The sequence below is a fragment of the Anolis carolinensis genome, chromosome 3 (genome assembly GCF_035594765.1).
Source record: "Anolis carolinensis isolate JA03-04 chromosome 3, rAnoCar3.1.pri, whole genome shotgun sequence".
Classification (NCBI taxonomy): domain Eukaryota; kingdom Metazoa; phylum Chordata; class Lepidosauria; order Squamata; family Dactyloidae; genus Anolis; species Anolis carolinensis.
In genome coordinates, this window is record NC_085843.1 from 245,087,882 (window position 1) to 245,107,262 (window position 19,381).

At 40.0% G+C, this 19,381-nt stretch overlaps 1 protein-coding gene across 1 annotated transcript in view; it reads right to left on the reverse strand.

Moving 5' to 3' along the window:
- LOC100558074 (vertebrate ancient opsin) overlaps positions 1-19,381 on the reverse strand; it is a 137,942-nt gene that overhangs the window by 117,367 nt on the left and 1,194 nt on the right. The window lies entirely within an intron of this gene.

Consider the following 19,381-nt stretch of genomic DNA (forward strand, 5'->3'; position numbering starts at 1 on the left):
TTAGGTAATTTGGAGATAATATGTTGCCATATTGCAAGCCGTAGATTGCTAAGTAATGGCTGATTGCTCTTATTCTCACTGACCAGCAAATATTTGAAAAGGAGATGCTGCTTTTCTTGCCTCCCAGGGCCCTTCCACACAGCCCCATATCCCAGAATATCAAGGCAAAAAATCCCACAATATCTGCTTTGAACTGGGTTATCTGAGTCCACGCTCAGATAAAGTGGGATTTTCTGCCTTTATATTCTGGGATATAGGGCTGCATGGAAGGGCCCTCAGACCCCCTCTACACAGCTGTATAAAATCCACATTATCTGCTTTGAACTGGATTATCTGCTTTGACAACCTGGATTTCCTGGCAGTGTAGAAGGGGCCACAGTAAGAGATAATGTAAACTTGGTGACTGGATATAAAGAGCAACATGCAAGCTTTCAGTCTGAGGCAGAAAACAAAACAGACTTCTCAAATTTGGTCTCTGGAAACAGTTTAGGTTGCTTTCTAAAACATCTCATTCTTCAGAGGGGAAGCAGAGAGAGTTTTCTTCTTCCTCCCTAGTTCAGTTCGCAAAGTATGCAATATGAACCAGCAAGCCCGCAAGTGAAATACTGTCCCATGTCATCTCTATTACTACTTATTATTTTTAGGTACTGTTTCATTTTCCAGGTGGAGGCCACTAGGTGGCGATAGAGAAAGAAGGAAAGTCCATTTTATGGGGGTGGAGGGTCCTTGTTTATGATATGGGAAGGGAGAAGGGGGAATAACCAGTGAAAATGGGGGAGATGGTTTTCCTCCTTCAACTCCCTCCCTGTAAAATGGGTTATCCTTCTCTCTCTAGCGTCTCCTAGTGGCCCCCCACCCAGATAATGGAACAGTACCTTTTTAATATTAATATTATTACTACTATCATCATTATTGTTACTTATAGTTTTAATATTAACATCATTGCCACTATCATCATAATCCTCATTCTACCTTTTCCCCAGTTCAGGACTCAATGTGGCTTACAACAATTAAAGCAAGCAGCAAAAAATTAACTGCATAAAAATTTAAATGGTATTAAAAGGCAATTAAAAATTAAAGATATATCTAAACCATTTTTAATAACCAAATATACCATCCAGGACATCGTGAAAGACATCGTAAACATTCAGTCCTCAGTGGCCTACTGAAACAAAAAAGTCTTCACCCACCTGTGGAAAATTAGCAAAGAAGGTCTAACCTCTCTGAAAAGGCTGTTAAATATGTTAGGCTTATTCAGGATTTTGCAATGAAAAAGTCCAATAAAAAGATAAAGCTTTAAAGTTAATATGAACAATATTTGCAACTGTATTGGTCTATTGCAATAGAAAAGCAAGATGCCAACAGGATAATCTTTTATTAATAAGCAAGACCTCAAGCTGGTTGTTATTGTTAAAGTATTGTAGAACAAACTGGCATTTTGCTTTTAGATATTTAGACCTGCAACAGTAATTCTAGAATTAAGGCACACTTAATGGGTGGGAGATTGTTGTGTCAGTGTAGAAAAGGAGTCTATTTTATGTGTTTTTTCCAAGTCTCTCTAAATTAGGCTTGGAGCCTGGCTGCACAAATGGAATTTAACATCAAAGGGAGAACTGGAGTATATGTAACAATATCAAGATGCCTTATACTGAATTATTTTGATATATATTACTGTACTACCCACTCTGACTGGCAACAGGTTCCCTGTATCTCTCTCAGGCTGGATCTGCGCTATAATCCAGTTTCTGAATCCAGATTATCTGTTTTGAACTGGATAATATTAGTTTACATTACCATATAATCCAATTTAAAGCAGATAATCTGGATTCAGAAACTGGATTATATGGCATTGTAAATGGGGCCTCAGTCTTATTCCACCCATTCTGTTGCCTGAGATCATATTAGTAGACATGTGGCAACCCAGACTAAATAATAACCTTATTCCCATCAGGATTCTCCATCTATTCAAGGTGGATGGCAAAGCTCATGCTTTTTTTCTGGGGATACACACACACACACACACACACAGATAGATAGATAGATAGATAGATAGATAGATAGATAGATAGATAGATAGATAGATAGATAGATAGATAGATATATGTGTGTGTGTGTAATGTTTGTTTTTAGGATGCACATAATTAAAAAACCACTGGATGAAATGACACCAAATTTGGCCACAATACACCTATCAATCCAATGTGTTAGGTGCTTCAAAGCCTGGCTGCTTTGACCTAGGGAAAGCCTTTGTTGGCCAGCTTGAATAGCACTGAATAGCCTTGTGGCTTCAAAGCCTGGCTGCTTCCTACCTAGGGGAATCCTTTGTTGGCCAGCTTGAATACCATTGAATAGCCTGCCTGCTTCAAATCCTGGTTGCTTCCTACCAAGGGGATCCTTTATTTACATACCACCAGACTACATCAAAGCAATGTGTGGCCGGGCACAGCTAGTGTATATGTCTCATGAGTCCTAATCTGTACCATATCCAATCCCTGTCACTACTTTTTATGAAAACCGAATAGCCAAGCAGCTCTAGATCCCAACTTGCATTTGTATATAAGTATCATTCTGACCTTACAGAAACCATCAAATTCTTTCTTTGAAATTCCCTTTCTATGAGATGCCCAGACCCCAGAGAAAGACATGTTTTGATGAATCTTCTCTTGGATAGCCAGGATACAACATACACCAAGATGTTATGCCAGAAAGAATGGGAATTGTACTTTCCCTGAAAGCTGCTTTGGGATGTTGTTCCTTTGTGGTGACAATTCTAAGCTGGTTATGAAGGCTTTAAAAACAGCTCTGAAAAGGAACCTACTGCTGCAGGTTTGTTGTCTAATATTTCCAGATCATACAAGTTATCAGATGTGGTGGTTGCACTTGGAATAGTCAATGGGTATCTTATACCTTGTTCTGCTTCCTTGGATTGGAAGTGCAAAGACCACTGGTTTGTCTCAGCTTCCTTAAATAATGCTGCTACAGTATCCAAGATTTCAGCATTTGTGTGGGTTGTCTAAAGTAACCACTTTCCCTCTCTCACCAATAACTCCCAAAAAGTGGGGAAATAAGAGTGTTGAGTGGAGCCCCCAGTGGCGCAGTGTGTTAAAGCGCTGAGCTGCTGAACTTGCAGACCAAAAGGTCGCAGGTTCGAATCTGGGGAGCGGAGTGAGCGCCCGCTGTTAGCTCCAGTTTCTGCCAACCTAGCAGTTCAAAAATGTGCAAATGTGAGTAGATCAATAGGTGCCGCTCCAGTGGGAAAGTAACGGCGTTCCATGCAGTTATGCTGGCCACATGACCTGGAGGTGTCTACAGACAATGCTGGCTCTTCGGCTTAGAAATGGAGAGGAGCACCAACCCCCAGAGTCGGACACAACTGGACTTAACATCAGGGGAAACCTTTACCTTTACCTAAGAGTGTTGAATCCAGGGAATCATAGAAATATAGTTGGAAGAGACTACAAGTGTGATCCAGTCCAAGCTCATTGTGGGTCAATTTCAGATTAAGCCAGATTCCAAAAGCTTTGTTTGTAGACAAGTCCAGCATCGATCTCAGCAAAGCTGCATCTCTAAAACCAGCTGACCAATTCTTCTCTGTCAGCTTTACAGTGGTTAGTTGCAAAAAATGCATTGACAGAAAGCTCTCGGAGGAAATTGGAAGAGGAGAGTGCCTTAGGCATACAAAACCACCTTGGCGTGACTTCCTTGTCCTCGGCAGATGCCAGGGAAGAGACCAAAGGAGAGAGAAGATAGTGTACAAATAAGATTGCTAGATAAGGATGTGGTTCTTCCTTTCTTTTTAATGTCCCTTTCAGTCCCACACAGACATAATTACACCCTTTTTGCCTTACACTGATCCTATTGTTGCCAGAAATAGCAGCAATTTGAAAAGGGTATTTAAAAAACATCCGAATCTGAAGTAATGCACGTGGGTGTTATAGTTACCAGAACTCAGCTTTCTAGTTGTTAGCACCACATCTATGAGACAAAATGGAACAATAGCTGTCATCCCTTGAAACTCCTTTCTTTCCCTCTCTTGCTAGTTAGGCATGTAGATCACCATAAAAACTTAACTTGTTGCCAGCACTAAAAGATAATCCAAAATTCTCCTTTTCTACATGCAGGTTGCAGTCAATCGGTCGATCGCCTGCAGCACTTTAGCCTCTGGCTATATAGTTCATCTGAGCAGTGCCATAACTTTGGAAACACATGCATATTTACATATGGCAAGAATATAAAAGAGGGCACGTCCTAATAAGTACAAGTACCTGTACTTGTGTGGTGAGGAGTGCTGCAGTAAAAGTATGTGTTTGAGGGCCTCCCAATATAGCCAAAGATTATTGTGTGTAGCAAACTTTGTTTCATGAACAAGAGTATTAAAAATATTGCATGTGTATATGGTCTAGATGAAACATAAATGAATTTTGTGTTTAGACTTGGGTTTTCATAACGTATATGCAAGTATTCAATTATCCAAAATATGGAATACTTCTGGCCCCAAGTCTTTCACATTAGAGATATTCAATCTGTAGAAACAGTGATTGTCTTGATATCAGATCAGACAAGATGTTGAATCTGATAAAGCAGTCTCGGTTCAATGCATAGTACATTTACTAACAATAAACTGTTTTATTTTAAGGAGTATATACAGTAAATGCAAACATCCTGGATCAAATGCAATAACGAAGGCTGTTATGTCTTTGATGATTCTGTTATAAAACGAGTGTCGCATTTAGATTCTAAATAAAAGACAATCTGTGTGTGTGGTTTTTTTAATGTAACTGTCAAAAGCAATGCAAATTTCACTGGCAGTTTTGATTTTCTGTAAGGAGCTATCAAGAAAATCACTTCAGTCTTATTAGGAAATTCTACAAAAGAAACACCATGTACATCTCAATGTTTTGTCCATTATCAGTAAAGTTCTACACTGCCCCATATCCCAGGATATGTTAAATGTTGAAATTAATCACCTTGATTAGCATTAATGGCCTTGCCAGCTTCATGGCCTGGCTTCTTCCTGCCAGGGGGAATCCTTTGTTTGCTGCCCCTAATTGATTCATGTCTGGAATTCCTCTGTTTTCAGAGTGTCGTTCTTTATTTACTGTTCTGAATTTAGAGGGTTTTTTTTAATGCTGGTAGCCAGATTTTGTTCATTTTCATGGTTTCCCTCTTTCTGTTGAAATTGTCCACATGCTTGTGGATTTCAGTGGCTTCTCTGTAGTCTGGCATGATAGTTGTTATAGTGGTCCAGCATTTCTGAGTTCTCAAATAATATACTGTGTCCAGGTTGGTTCATCAAGAGCTCTGCTTGAAAACAGAGGAATTCCAGACATGAATCAATCAGGTGCAGCTAACACCTCTGAACAAAGGATTCCCCCAGGCAGGAAGAAGCCAAGATTCCCCCAGGCAGGAAGAAGATGCAGCTGGCAAGAACATTAATGCTAATCAAGGTGATTAATTACAACATTCACACTGGCCTCCAACAGACAAGAGTTCTTTCTCCCACCCTGGACCTTCCACAGATATATAAACCTCACTAGCCTAGTTTCCAATAACCTCACAACCTCTGAGGATGCCTGCCATAGAAGTGGGTGAAACATCAGGAGAGAATGCTTCTGGAGCATGACCATAGAGCCTGAAAAACTCACATCTACCCAGACCACTTGGTACTCAGCAAGTAAGCCTTACCAAATACCAGGCTGCAACAGCTTCTGGCTCTCCTCTCCAACTAACCAAACAACGCAACTTTTCAGTCACACAATGTCTGGCATGCCATTGTGAGATTTCCATGGTTTTTGGGATCCTTCAAGATTTAAAACCTGGCAGAGAGACCAGACATCATAAGTGACATCCTCTTGCAAGACTTGACTCATGTGTTCCAGACAGTCTTGAGCTGGCCTGGCAAGTAGGGAGAGTCGGTTTCATATTGCAGACAATCTGGCAACCCTCTTCCTCATGCCAGCATTAACTGCATTTTAAAAATCCCATTATTATATACTTTTTCACATTGCACTTTTTCAGTTAGGACATTTTTTTGTGCTAGACTCAGACTTACATAGATTTAGAGAACACCCATTGAAATTGTACTGTAGCTATCACTGACGTGTCCCGTTGGTTTGTTTCTAAGCATGACTAAGTTTGGATCTAAACTTTTGTGTCCCTTTATCAACAAAAGAGGAAAACATCAAACGTTTCCCAATCTAGGGTATGATTCCTGGCTGCTCTTCTAGACTGGCTTCATCCATTAGCTAATTTTGTGAAGTCTTAGCAAGCCATCAGTTAAGATGAAGGTTAATGACAGTGCTCCAGCGCTAATCTCTGGGATCATTTAATGCAAAGAGACCAAAGGAAATAAGGTCCCTGTTTAAAAAAAATCCCCAAGATGAGACTGGATTATATATAGTGCACAGCTTCAAATGAGAGAAACGGTAGAAAAGGTACTTTTTTCAAAAATTGAAAGACACACTATGACACATCATAAATGACTTCTTGGAGTACATGTTTAGAAGGTATGACAATACAGAAGCTGTAGGTAGAGTTACAAAAGACAGGTTAATAACTTAGAAACAGGGAACAGAATCAACAGGATTCCTGCTAATTTGTCCCTCTCTTCTCTGCAGCTATTCTTATAGCTGGTTTCAGAAATACTTGCCTAGCTTCCAACCAGCTACATTCATCTTGGTTCAAAGAGTATGTCTGGCATTACCCAGCAACCCAGATGCAAGTGACAGGTAGTCGGTCAAGTTGCAATTTTGTAAATACACTTCTTACACTTTGTTCAATAACCTTATCATCCAAGGTCATTGAGCAAACATTCTTTGCCAACAAGAATAGAATAAAATTGTAATCCTGTGCATGCTTGTTTGGGGCATATGCCCTGCTAAACTGAGTAGGAATGCACTGACAGAGAAAACACAACAGAGCTACTTGGAAAATTGTACCTAAAGTGTTTCCAAGATCAGATCCATATTGGAGCATAGGGAGGGGTTTTGCTATCTGTGCTCCTGTTCAGAGGATTTCACCTTACTTTCTGTCCCTGTGATAATTGAAAACACAACAGAGCTACTTGGAAAATTGTACCTAAAGTGTTTCCAAGATCAGATCCATATTGGAGCTACTGATGTGCCACCCTATATATGCCCTTCACAGAAGCTACTCCCTTTCTTACACTCAGAAAGTCACAGTATGTACCTACAATGTAAAATTAATGTAGTTTGACACCAGTTTAATTGTCATGGCTCAATGCTATGGAATCATGAGACTTGTCTTTAGCTTTCTCTGCCAAAGATTGCTGGTGCCTTGCAAAACTACAAATCACAGGGTTCCATTGCATTGAGCCATGGTAATAATTATAGTATCAAAGTGCCTTAATTCTACAACTTAGGTCAGTGGTTCTCAACCTTTCTAATGCCGTGACCCCTTAATGCAGGTCCTCATGTTGTGATGACCCCCAACCATAACATGATTTTCATTGCTACTTCGTAACTGCAATTTAGCTACTGTTATGAATCGTAATGTAAATATCTGATATGTAGGATGTATTTTCATTCACTGGACCAAATTTGGCACAAATACTCGATACACCCAAATCTGAATACCGGTGGGATTGGGTGGGATTGATTTTGTCATTTGGGAGTTGTAGTTGCTGGGATTTATAGTTCACCTACAATCAAAGAGCGCTCTGAACCCAGCCCACAACAGGTCTGCACCAAACTTGGTACACTACCTACATGGCCAACATTGAATACTGGTGGGGTTGGGGGGCAGTTTTTGAATTCTGGGAGTTGTACTTCATAAACATTCAGAGATCACCCTGTACCAAACTGGTGATGGAAATAATAAACTTGCCACACATACCCAACATGCCAAACTTTGAATACTGATGGGGTTTCAAGGGGACTGGCTCAGAGGTTGGGAGTTATAGTTCACCCACATCGACAGAGCAATGTGCACCCAGCTGATGGATCTGCACCAAACTTTGAATACTGGTGGAGTTATGGGGTGAGACTAGCCCAGCATGATGGTAATTGTAGTTCTCCCTGCATCTAGTCACAGCAGGAGGAGGGCTTTTGGTGGGAGGACTTGCCATCTCTTTTCAAAAAGGAAGAGAAGGACAGGTAGAGAGATCTTCAACCTTCCCTGCCAAAGGGGTTCCTAGGACCATCAGAAATGTTTTCTTGTGGTCTTTGGTGACCCCTCTGGCATCCCCTCGCGACCCCTCCAGAGGTCCTGACCCCCAGGTTGAGAAATGCTGGTCTAGGCAAACCCTTAGGCCCAAGTTCATGTGTAAAAGACTGCAACTAAAAGGCAAAAAGTGTGAGGAAAATGTGATTTTTTAAATCAATGAACCCAAGCAAGAGACATGAAGAACCCAAACAGCAAGGAAAACAGAACATTGATTTATAACCACCATCACCCTGCAAAAAAAGAAAAACAAAAAAAATTAAACTAAAAAGCAGATTCTGTACACATGGAAGAAAGCAGGGATTATGTTGGCTGATTGCTTATATTTTTAAAAGAAATGAGTTTCTTTCCTTTGCAATTACAGGCAGTCCTGTAATTATGAACAAGATAGGTTCTGTAGGTTTGTTCTTAAATTTAATGTGTTTATCAGTCTGAACAGGTACATTTTTAAAGTGTAGCTCTATATATATGTATCAGCTTTGGCTAGCATAGGGAGGGGTTTTGCTATCTGTGCTCCTGTTCAGAGGATTTCACCTTACTTTCTGTCCCTGTGATAATTGAATTTAGAAAAAAAATAGCTTGTTGTGGAAACAATGATTAGTAATCAAGCTTCAGTGGAAACACATTTTTCCTGTGATAACCCTTACAGGAATAATTTTCTCTTCCAAGGGATATATTTGTCTGACTTCCTTTTGTCTCACCCCTCTTCTTTACTATGAGTCATTGTAAGTTGGGTGTTTGTAATTCGGAGAGTTCCTGTACTCTCATGTCCTCATACCATCTGGTTATGAAGTGTGAGAACTAGATGCCTTCAAATTTTGCATCAGCTCCTTTCTTTTTCTGAGCACCTCTGCATTTCTCCAAAATGATATTGCAAGCAACATATTTTTATATAATATTTATACATTGCCATTCTGCTGTAGAGTGCTAGAGGCAATGTACAATAAAATGCATAAAATATGTATTATATGTGACTCATTAGGTCAAAATCTTCCTTCAAGCTGCTGCCTGCTCCTTACCCTTTTATATTTATTGAATATGGGAATGTAGAAGGTTTTTCAAATGCTGTTTACTCACATATATAAACAAGAATACACTGTAACATTTTTCACCTACAAAGAAACTCCTTTGAAATATTTTCACATGAGATAAAAGCTCTCCTCTCATTACCTTTTGGGACACCTCAAGTAAACCCGTGGCCCATCACAAGTTATGGTCTTGTGTGGAAAGGCCCTGAGACTGAGTAAGTGTGACAAATCGTGATGATTTCTCTGTCATTCCATCTTTTCAGCTGCATTTCAAACATTACATTTTCTTCTCCTCAATCTACATTAGTTCATACAAACTAAATTCAAAGCGTAGAACTATTTAGCACTCAATTCACTCCACATTTTTTTGTGTGTTGGGAGCGACTTGAGAAACTGCAAGTTGCTTCTGGTGTGAGAGAATTGACATTGCCCAGGGGACACCCGGATGTTTTGATGTTTTAACCATCCTTGTGGGAGGCTTCGCTCATGTCCCTGCATGGAGCTGGAGCTGATAGAGGGAGCTCATCCACGCTCTCCCCGGGTTGGATTCGAACAGGCAACCTTCAGGCCAGCAACTCAACCTTCAAGTCAGCAGTCCTGTCAACACAAGGGTTTCATCCACTGTGCCATCAGGGGCTCCATATTCACTCCACAGAAACAAGAGGAGGGGGTCAAATCTCACCATTCCCAGTAGGCTCAGGCAAAAGCAATCTGTTGCAGCCTCTCCTAGCTTCTGTATTGTTCCTCATTAATAAGCTTTGCTATCTTGACTACTTTCTGCTGTTGGTGCCCACATATGGTCTGTAAAATATTTGTCATGCATAGATTCAACGTGTTAACATACCAACCATCTATACCACAGACAATTCCAAAGTGGCAGGCCTAATGCCATCAAAGGAATTCACACATATGAAAGAAACCTTACAATGCAATCTTATTCATTCTTACTCAGATGCAGGCCACTTTTCTCAAACTCTGCTTCTTGCACAAGCCACCCAGTAGGAAGCTGTTTAGCTCAGAAGGGGGTGAGTAGTACCCCACTGAGATATAACACAATGCCCATATCTGCAGGAGTGGTATCTGCAGTTTCATTTATCTATGTCTGACAAAATGTTTTTTCTAGGTCCTCCAGCTCAACTCTATAGGACTCTTGGGCCAGAGGTCGTTCATTTCCAAAGTGTTCACTATGGTCCATCACATGAAGTACTCCATGGATGCAGAGTATAAGAAGATAGAGCTGTTTACATGACCTGGTCCCCACCCAACAAACAAGCCAACTAATATTGCAGTATCAAGGGGAGATTTCACTCTCAGCACTATAGGGTTTTGTTCATGTAATAGGAGTAAAGGTAAAAGTAAAGGTTTCCCCTGACGTTACGTCCAGTCATACAATTTGTATTCAAATAGGTTAAAGGCTAGGATCTCAATTCTTGCATTACAGTTGTATAGGTAAAGGTAAAGTTTTTCCCTTGACGTTAATTCCAGTCGTGACCAACTCTGGGGGTTGGTGTTCCTCTCCATTTCTAACACAAAGAGCCGGAGATGTCCATAGACACCTCCAAGGTCATGTGGCCGGCATGACTGCATGGAGCGCCGTTACCTTCCCACCTGAGCGGTACCTATTGATCTACTCACATTGGCATGTTTTCAAACTGCTAGGTTGGCAGAAGCTGGAGCTAACAGCAGCCACTCACGCCGCTCCCGGGGTTTCGTGTAATAGGAAGAGGTACTGTATTGTCCTCAAGCAGCAAACTCTCCTGATGCCAGCTCACAGAAGATAACAACTTCTTCAGAGAGCTAACAAATACTTTGGCATCAGTGCCTCCTGCTAGCCTCTCATTTGTTTCCTCATTAGATATTAAGCTTGAATAATATATAAGGAGGGGAAACCCTCATTACCAGAGAAGTAAAGCAATAAGAGACAAACAAGGGATAAAATCACCAGTTAGTTTTTGAAATATATAAATTCCTTGCATTGGAGCAGGCATGGGCAAACCTTTTTGCATTGTGGGCTCAACTGAGAGGGCTGGGCCAGGGGGAGATGGCCTGTGAGAGGATGGGGCTGGGGGGGGGGGGATGTGATTCTCAGGTTGTCCTCCTGGCATAAGGGTAGAGCTGCTCGCCCTATCTTTATGCTGGGAACAAAATGAGACATATCGCAACTGCTCCTCCCTGATTCTCCTTCCCCGATCTTCGGGATGTTCTCCAGGGCACTCTGGAGGGCTGTTAGCTGCTGTGTTCCTTCCTCAGACCGTTCGCTCAGCATAAGGACGGGGTCACTCATACCGTCCTTGTGCCGGGAGGAGGGTAAGACATGCAGTGGCTGAGAGCGCTTCAGAGGGCTCTCAGTTTGCTCTGTGCCTTTCTCCCCTGTCCTTTTTGCATAAGGATGTGGGGAGCCACCATGTCTTTATGCTGAGAGGACAGGGAAAATGAGGAGAGTCTGAGGTAATTGCCCAGGGGCTGCATCCGACCCCTGGGCCTTAGTTTGCCCATGGCTGCATGAGAGGTTTTGGGGAAAGACAGATAAGCAAACCAATAGATAGATGGGTGATGAACATTTGGATTCATTAAAAAACATTTCATCCAGGTAAGCAAGAAAACACACGGGGGAAACAGTCTGAATAACAGCAGAATGAAATTTGTGTCAGGTCCAGGGCAAAAGATGATATTCATGTGTATCCCATTCAAAATAAAATCCAATGTGTTTCTTAAAAAACAGTGATGCCTATTTTTAACTTTGTATAAAAATAAAACAATATTCACAGGAAGATTCCAATAAATAGAAACACACCTCTGCAGTAGCACTATGCATCCAAAGCATTCTGATTCTACTTTATCCTGCCATGGCAACATTCTCTGGAATCCTGGGAATTGTAGTTTGGTGAGGCACTACAGCTCTTTGGCTGAGAATACTTCAGCCTAAACTCAGAATTGTAAGATTCCAAAGGATGAGACCATGGCAATTAAAGTGTAATCATAGAACTGTAATTATGTGATCACTCCAGGATCCAGGATCTAGAACTGTGATTGTACCTTCTTCCATTTCCTGCTTCCAGGGCACCTGCAAAAACCGAATTAGAGATTTAATTTTCCTTACTATTATACAACACTGATTCTGAAACTGTGGGTTCTGATCCCAAATGAGGTCCCCTTAGCTCAATGTTGATTGAAAATCATTTAGTGGCTGTTTTAGACATTTGCAGGAATCTGTTGTTTATAGTGGTCTCTGCAGAAGATGCTTCACTTGTACTTCATAAAAAAGAAATTCAGCCTTTTTAACAAGTCTTGAAAATGCTGATTTGTTATCAGTAAATGTTTGATTTTTTATACTTATTTTATATACCTATATTCCCGAGGTCACGGAAAAATTTATCAGGCCAAAAGTAATCATGAGTGGAAAAGTTCAAGAAGTCCTGCTTTACAGCAGGCTTTCTTCAATCTTTGGCTGTTAGAACAAGAAAATTCTTTTTTCTGGATCAAACCTGATGGCACACTTAACTCTTAACTTGAAAAGATAGAATCATAGAGTTGGAAGAGCCAACCAGTCCAACCCCATTCTGCCATGTCCAATCAAAGCACTCCCGACAGATGGCTTCCAGCCTCTGATTTAAATCCTCCAGAGAAGGAAAGTCTGCTGCACTCCAAGGCAGCATATTTCACTGTCAAATAGCTCTTACCATCGGGAGGTTTCTCCTAATGTTTAGGTGGAATCTTTTCCTGAATCCATTGCTCCGTGCCTTACTCTTTGAAGTAAGTTTGCTCCCTCTTCAACATGACATCCTTGCAAAAATTTAAATATGACTATTGTCTCACCTTTTTAACTTTTCCAAGCTAAACATACAGAGAGTTGTATATATTTTCTGCTCAGCTTCTAAGTATAGTTTTCCCTCACAGACCATCAAAAAGGGGGACAGAGAAAAACAGCTTCATCAGGAAAAGATGCCCAAAGGCTTTCTAATTTGCAAAAATAATTGCATAACCTACATTTATGTATAGCTTCAGTTTGACAAATTAAAAATGTCAAGTCACAAAAAGACCCCACCATTTCAATCTCAATCTACTATTGCTCATAACAACGAGACCTTTAGTTGATAACATAAAGCTAAGCATTTGAAGAGGCCTGCAATTGTATAATGTGGTAAGAATGGTCAGATGTGTATCAAAACCTGACTCCAATTCAAAATGATTCATGCTAAAAATTGACCCAGTTATAACTTTTACTTCAGTTGTTGCTTTGGCATATCTATATTCCATTCTTTTTCACAAACAAGTTTTAGGTAAGAGTGATCATTCATTTCAATGACCATACAAGCAAAATGTCAGGTAATAGCAGCTTTCAGTATCACTCTCTTAAGACGTTATGTAAGCAAAATGAATATAATATGATATCCTTTGTGACAGCACAAGCTTCTTCACTATCCTGAAAATTGATGCATGTCAGGGGCAGAGTGGTGTCTCTAAATTCCAGATTTTTCTGTTAATTTGAGTAGTCAAGGCAAACCTATGTGACTGAAGTTATGATGGAAATGAAGCTGTAATTTTAGCCACATAGACAAGTATAAAGATATCACTGGATGGTGTTAGGATTGTCTACGTCAGTGGTTCTCAACTTATGGGTCCCCAGATGTTTTGGCCTTCAACTCTCAGAAATCCTCACAGCTGGTAAACTGGTTGGGATTTCTGGGAGTTGTAGGCCAAAATGCCTGGGGACCCACAGGCTGAGAACCACTTGTCTATACCATCATTTTTCCCACTTCTATGTATGCTTGTGAAAGCTGCATAGTGAAGAACATCATTTTTTTAAAATGTGGTGCTGAAGAATAGCTCCGGGGATATTGTGGAGTATTAAAAGACAATGAAGCCTGAACTCTCCCAGGAAGCCAAGGTGATTAAACTGAAAATGTCATACTTTGGCCATTTCAGGAGAAGAGAGGACTCCTTAGAAGTGACAATAATCCTTGGTAAGGTAATGATAGGGTGATTTGAAGATCTCTTATTCATGGGTCAAAATCAACTTTATGACAGTTAACAACAAAACTACCATAGAGGCAGTTCTGATCAAGCTTTTTAATAAGTTTTATGTAGGACAATTTAGATGAGATGAGATCTAACTCTAAAGGCAATAGATATCTTTATAGTTTCAATGTAATCCAGCAAGAGTGCTCTTGGACTATGGATTCAAATCTGTCATGGAAATCCACTTTACAACCATGAGCAAATCACACTTTCTCAGCCTTAGAAGGCAATGGCATATTTCTTCTCAGTTAAACTTGTCAAGGAAAACCAGATTTGCCATTGGTTCGAGTCGGTTTGAAAGCACATAACAATAACAAATAATACAATTGTTTATTTCTTATTTTCAAAAGAGCCATGGAAGACTACTCTGAGAGTCAAGGTATGCACCAATGTATGCACAAAGATGGAAGAATTGAATTATATCTACAATGAAGGAGTGGATGCTAAAATTGGCTGATGTAGCAAAAATGGAAAAACTCTCTGGTTTGATCAAAGAAAAATCATTAGTGACATTTATAAATTATTGGAAACTTTTTATCGACTTTTTGCAAAAAAAAGGAAAACTTTTGGTTATGACAATTAGCCATATTTGATTCATGGAAAAAGTTGTTTTAGAGACAGAGGCATGATTATAGCCTATATTAGCACAGATTGAGTCTCCTTTACCCAAAATGCTTGGAACCAGAAGGGTTGATTTCAGATTTTGATGGGGTTTGTTTGTTTGTTTGTTTGATACTTGTATTTCCCTGTATAAATGGGGATGTGGGAAATAATGTTAGTCACACACCCAACACCAATGAGTTTTTTGAAGATTCCATCACTGCCAAAAATCTGATGGAGGGGTAAAAGAAAGGGGGAGAGAAAGGATGACCCTGTATCCTGCACCTTGCTTACGTAAGTCCCTATAAGAAGAAGACTCCAACTGGACTTTCCCCTCTATCCCTTCCCAGCTATGAGGTCTACTTTGCTAAAAGGGTGCAAAGTTTGCAGACAACTGAAGAGGTATCTAGGACATATGTTTTTGTTTTGTTTTTTGTTTTTTTGTTTTTTCAGATATCCTATGTGATTGGAGCCACAGGAACTGGAGTCCTGTGGCTTTTCCTCCACAAATTTCTGACAGCGGTAGAGAAAGTGAGGAAAAACCCAGCAGGCACTAGACATGTAACTAGCCCGCATTTCCCAAATGCAGAAAGGGGCAACTGACAACAAACATTTTGGCTTGTGGAGTATTTAGGATTTTTGGATTTCTGGATAAGAAAGGCTCAACCTGTATAACCACTGAAAAAAAAGTCAGAAACCACTCTTCTATCTCTGTTTGTTCCTATATTACATTTTCTCTTTCTTCTTTAATTATCCTTTCTCTCTTTAAGTATTTGTAATGTGTATTGTACTTGAAACAAATCTAAATAAAATTATATTTTAAAATCCCAAGTAACAAATTAGGATCTAATTTGGGGTAGGAGCAACACATTGGAGTGGGGAGCAGAATGTATCAACAGCCACCAACAAAACAACCAAAAGTTCAAAAGGTAACTTGTAAAATAAACATACAACAATGTCTGAAACAAGAAATATCACTACTCATCAAAAGTTGTTTTGTTGTACAGGAGATTGGAATTTCTAGGTCAAGCTGTTTTCTCAGCTAAAATATGTCATGTGGATTAGAAGACTTTCCTTATTATTTCATAACATTTCCTCTGCAATAGCTTATCAGATTTGAAATACAGTAGAGCCTCGCTTATCCAACCTTTGCTCATCCAATGTTCTGTATTATCCAATGCAGTCTGCCTCCCACCCGGATCCACAGCTGTTTCTCTAGACAACAACACGCCCAACAACACAAGTGCAGCCATGCTCCCAAACAAGTGGAAGACTTGTTGTAAAACATGATGTTTTGGTGCTTAATTTGTAAAATCATAATGTAATTTGACATTTAATAGGCTTTTCCTTAATCCCTCCTTATTATTAAGATTTTCGCTTATTCTGCGTTCTGCCGGCCCATTTATGTTGGCTAAGCAAGACTCTACTGTGTGTGTGTGTGTGTGTGTGTGTGTATATTTTCGGAGTGATTGTGCAGGATTATTAACCCACCATTATTCCATTTCAATTGGTTACCTCTCACTGATAGTGATTTTTTTTTTATGCAGTAGGTTAAAATCAAAGTTGTATTAAAATAAATGTATTCCCTTCTTGCCCCTGTCCCATCCACAGGAAGCTTCTAAGATGCAGGGGTGAGGGTGGGGCATTTATATTTCTATTGATAGAAGTATTGTATATACATGTTTATAAGTCGACCTCATGTATAAGTCAAGGGCACGTTTTGTGGCCAAAAATATAGTTTTTGATATGACTTATGATTAAGTCAAGGGTAACACTTGATACAGTGTCTTTGATACACAGGCATGTATCAAAAGATGTGAAGGAGAAAGCAAAGGAAACCTATGCCAAAGAACTTACAAAATTCCAGCAGCCATAACTAAAGTCTGGATGGATGAGGAAGGAACTACAGTAAATCGCCCTACTCAGAGAAGAGGATGGTTCCTTTTTTATAAGAGCTAAAGTACGCCACTAACATTGACATTTGGATAAACTCAGTATTTGGGCCTCAGTTTTTTGACTAAGAGTTTCATGACCTATATAATCATATTTAATATTCTGTTGGTAGAATGATAACATAGACAGTTCCCGAGTTACAAATATCTCATACTTAACAACAGGGGTGAGACAAGAGGAAGTGAGAGAAATCTATACCTCAGAAGGGAAATTCACTCCTGGGAAAGTTATCATGGGGGAAAGGTGTCTCCAATGAAGCTTTAGCACCAATCTTTGTTTCCACAAGAAGCCAATTTTTCAAAATCCAATTGACACAGGGACAGAAAGTGAGGTGAAATCTTCTGAACAGCAAAACCAACACCAAAAGGGTGTTCACCCTTCCCTGTGCTATCCAAAGCACTATGCTTATGTCCCTGTGAAAATTGGATATATGTATATTTGTCTGGAGTTACACTTAAAAATGTATCTGTTCTGACTCACATACAAATTCAACTTAGGAACAAACCTACAGAGCCTTGAGGACTGCCTGTATCGGATCTCATCCATTTATTTATTTTTGTTTTCTTTTTGCATATCATCCAAGTAGAAGACACACATGTGAGAGAACTGAAACAGTCTGTACAAGTGACACAATGTGTCCAAAGTGTGTGGGGCTCCCTTTATGGGATGCACATTTTTAAAAGCACTTTGGAGCTCCATAAAACTAATGGGCTACACTTGATGGACCTCTGCGGTGGTGTTTTTGTAAATAGAAACTAAAGATGTCTGACCAAAAATGCAGCCCTTGAAAATAGCGAATTATATTGTGTCTCTTTTCCCAAAAGCATCAAAGTTGCTGTGTTTTCTTTGCTCCTCATAACTTCAGAGGGAAAGTACCAACCTCCTCCTCCACATACTTTTTTATTGTGTCAGAAGCGACTTGATGTGTTACCATCCTGTTGGGAGGCTTCTCTCATATTCCCGCATTTGAAGCTAGGACTGACAGATGGGAGCTCACCCCATCTCACAGGTTCGAATTGCCAACCTTCAGGTCAGCAGTTCAGCCGGCACATGGGTTTAACCCATACTACCCATACTACATCTTCCTTTCAGCTTGCAAATGGCTCAATGATGACACTTTCTTAAGGGTTGCAAAAAAACCAGCCAACACAACACAGCAATTACAATATAAATGCCTTTGAATTTTCCTACATGTAAAACACTCTGTATATTCTTTGACAATAAGCAAGAGCCTATTGATGAATTTAATTCTCATTCAATTTTATCTAAAGATTATAGTTTACAGAAGGAAAAATAGACAAAAACAATGATAACATTAGATTATTTCCTTTTTGGAGCCTCTGGTGATGCTGGCAGGACTGCTGACCTGAAGGTTGCCAGTTCGAATCCAGGAAGAGCGGGTGAGCACCCTCTGTCAGCTCCTTCTCCCCATGCAGGGACATGAGAGAAGCCTCCCACAAGGATGAGAAAACATCAACATTTGGGTGTCCCCTGGGCAATGTCCTTGAAGACAGCCAATTCTCTCACATCAGAAGCGATTTGCAGTTTCTCAAGTCGCTCCTGACATGAAAAAAATCCTTTTAAAAAAAGAAGGATGGTTATGCTCTTTAATTTTACCATTGACAGTGATGGCTGCAATACATCTGACTGTTTTCTCTTTTTCTATTTTTTTGCCTGGGAGGGACGGATACCAAACCAAGCAACGAATACCAAACCGAACTGCAATCAACTGCAATAACTTAAATAACTTCTTCACTATCTCTGGATTTTCAATCCTTGGCAAATTCAGAAAAAGGGGTGGGGTGCAGGCAGGAAGGAGGGTTGCTATAGTAAGTCACCATACTTTCTAACCCAGTCATGTTAACCTTATTTACACCCCTCGGTTCTTTATGCATATGTTCAGCACCAGTGTGAACTTTCCACCCAAACTTGGTGCTATCCTTGACATGTCTATTCATAAGTATCTTTCAACTTCTTCAAGATTGTAGCCTACTATTTATACTAATTTTACCATCCAGAGACACAACTCGCAGGTACTCACTTTCTACCCATCGTTTCAAAACACAATTTTACCCATTGTAGTAGACTTTCAAAGACAATGTGGTATAGTAGTCTGATTGCTGGATTGGGAAAGTGAGAGACCAGGATTCAAATCCCTGCCCAGCCATAGAAACCCATTGGATGACCATACAAGTCACACTTTAATCCTCAAAGGAAAGCATTAAATAGCCTCCTCTGAATAAATCCTGGCAAAAAAAAAACCTATGATAGGTTTGCCTTAGGGTCACCATTGAGTCAGAAATTACTTGAAAGCACACATTAGACTCCTAATTTCATCTCTTAGTATTCTAAAGACCTCCATTATCCTATACTTGCAATACTATACCCAAAGGCAAAAAAAACAAATCAGGAATAAAGCCACATGCCTATGAATGCATTCCCCTTACATCTTACTATCTTCTCCCCACGCCCGATCATCAAGCAGTTAAATCTTTCTCTTCTTGCATTCAAGCACACATAATCCACAAAACTTTACCACCAAGCCAGATTATTAATGTATTCCTTGCACACCTAAATCATAGAGGTCTTTTGCATGTTCC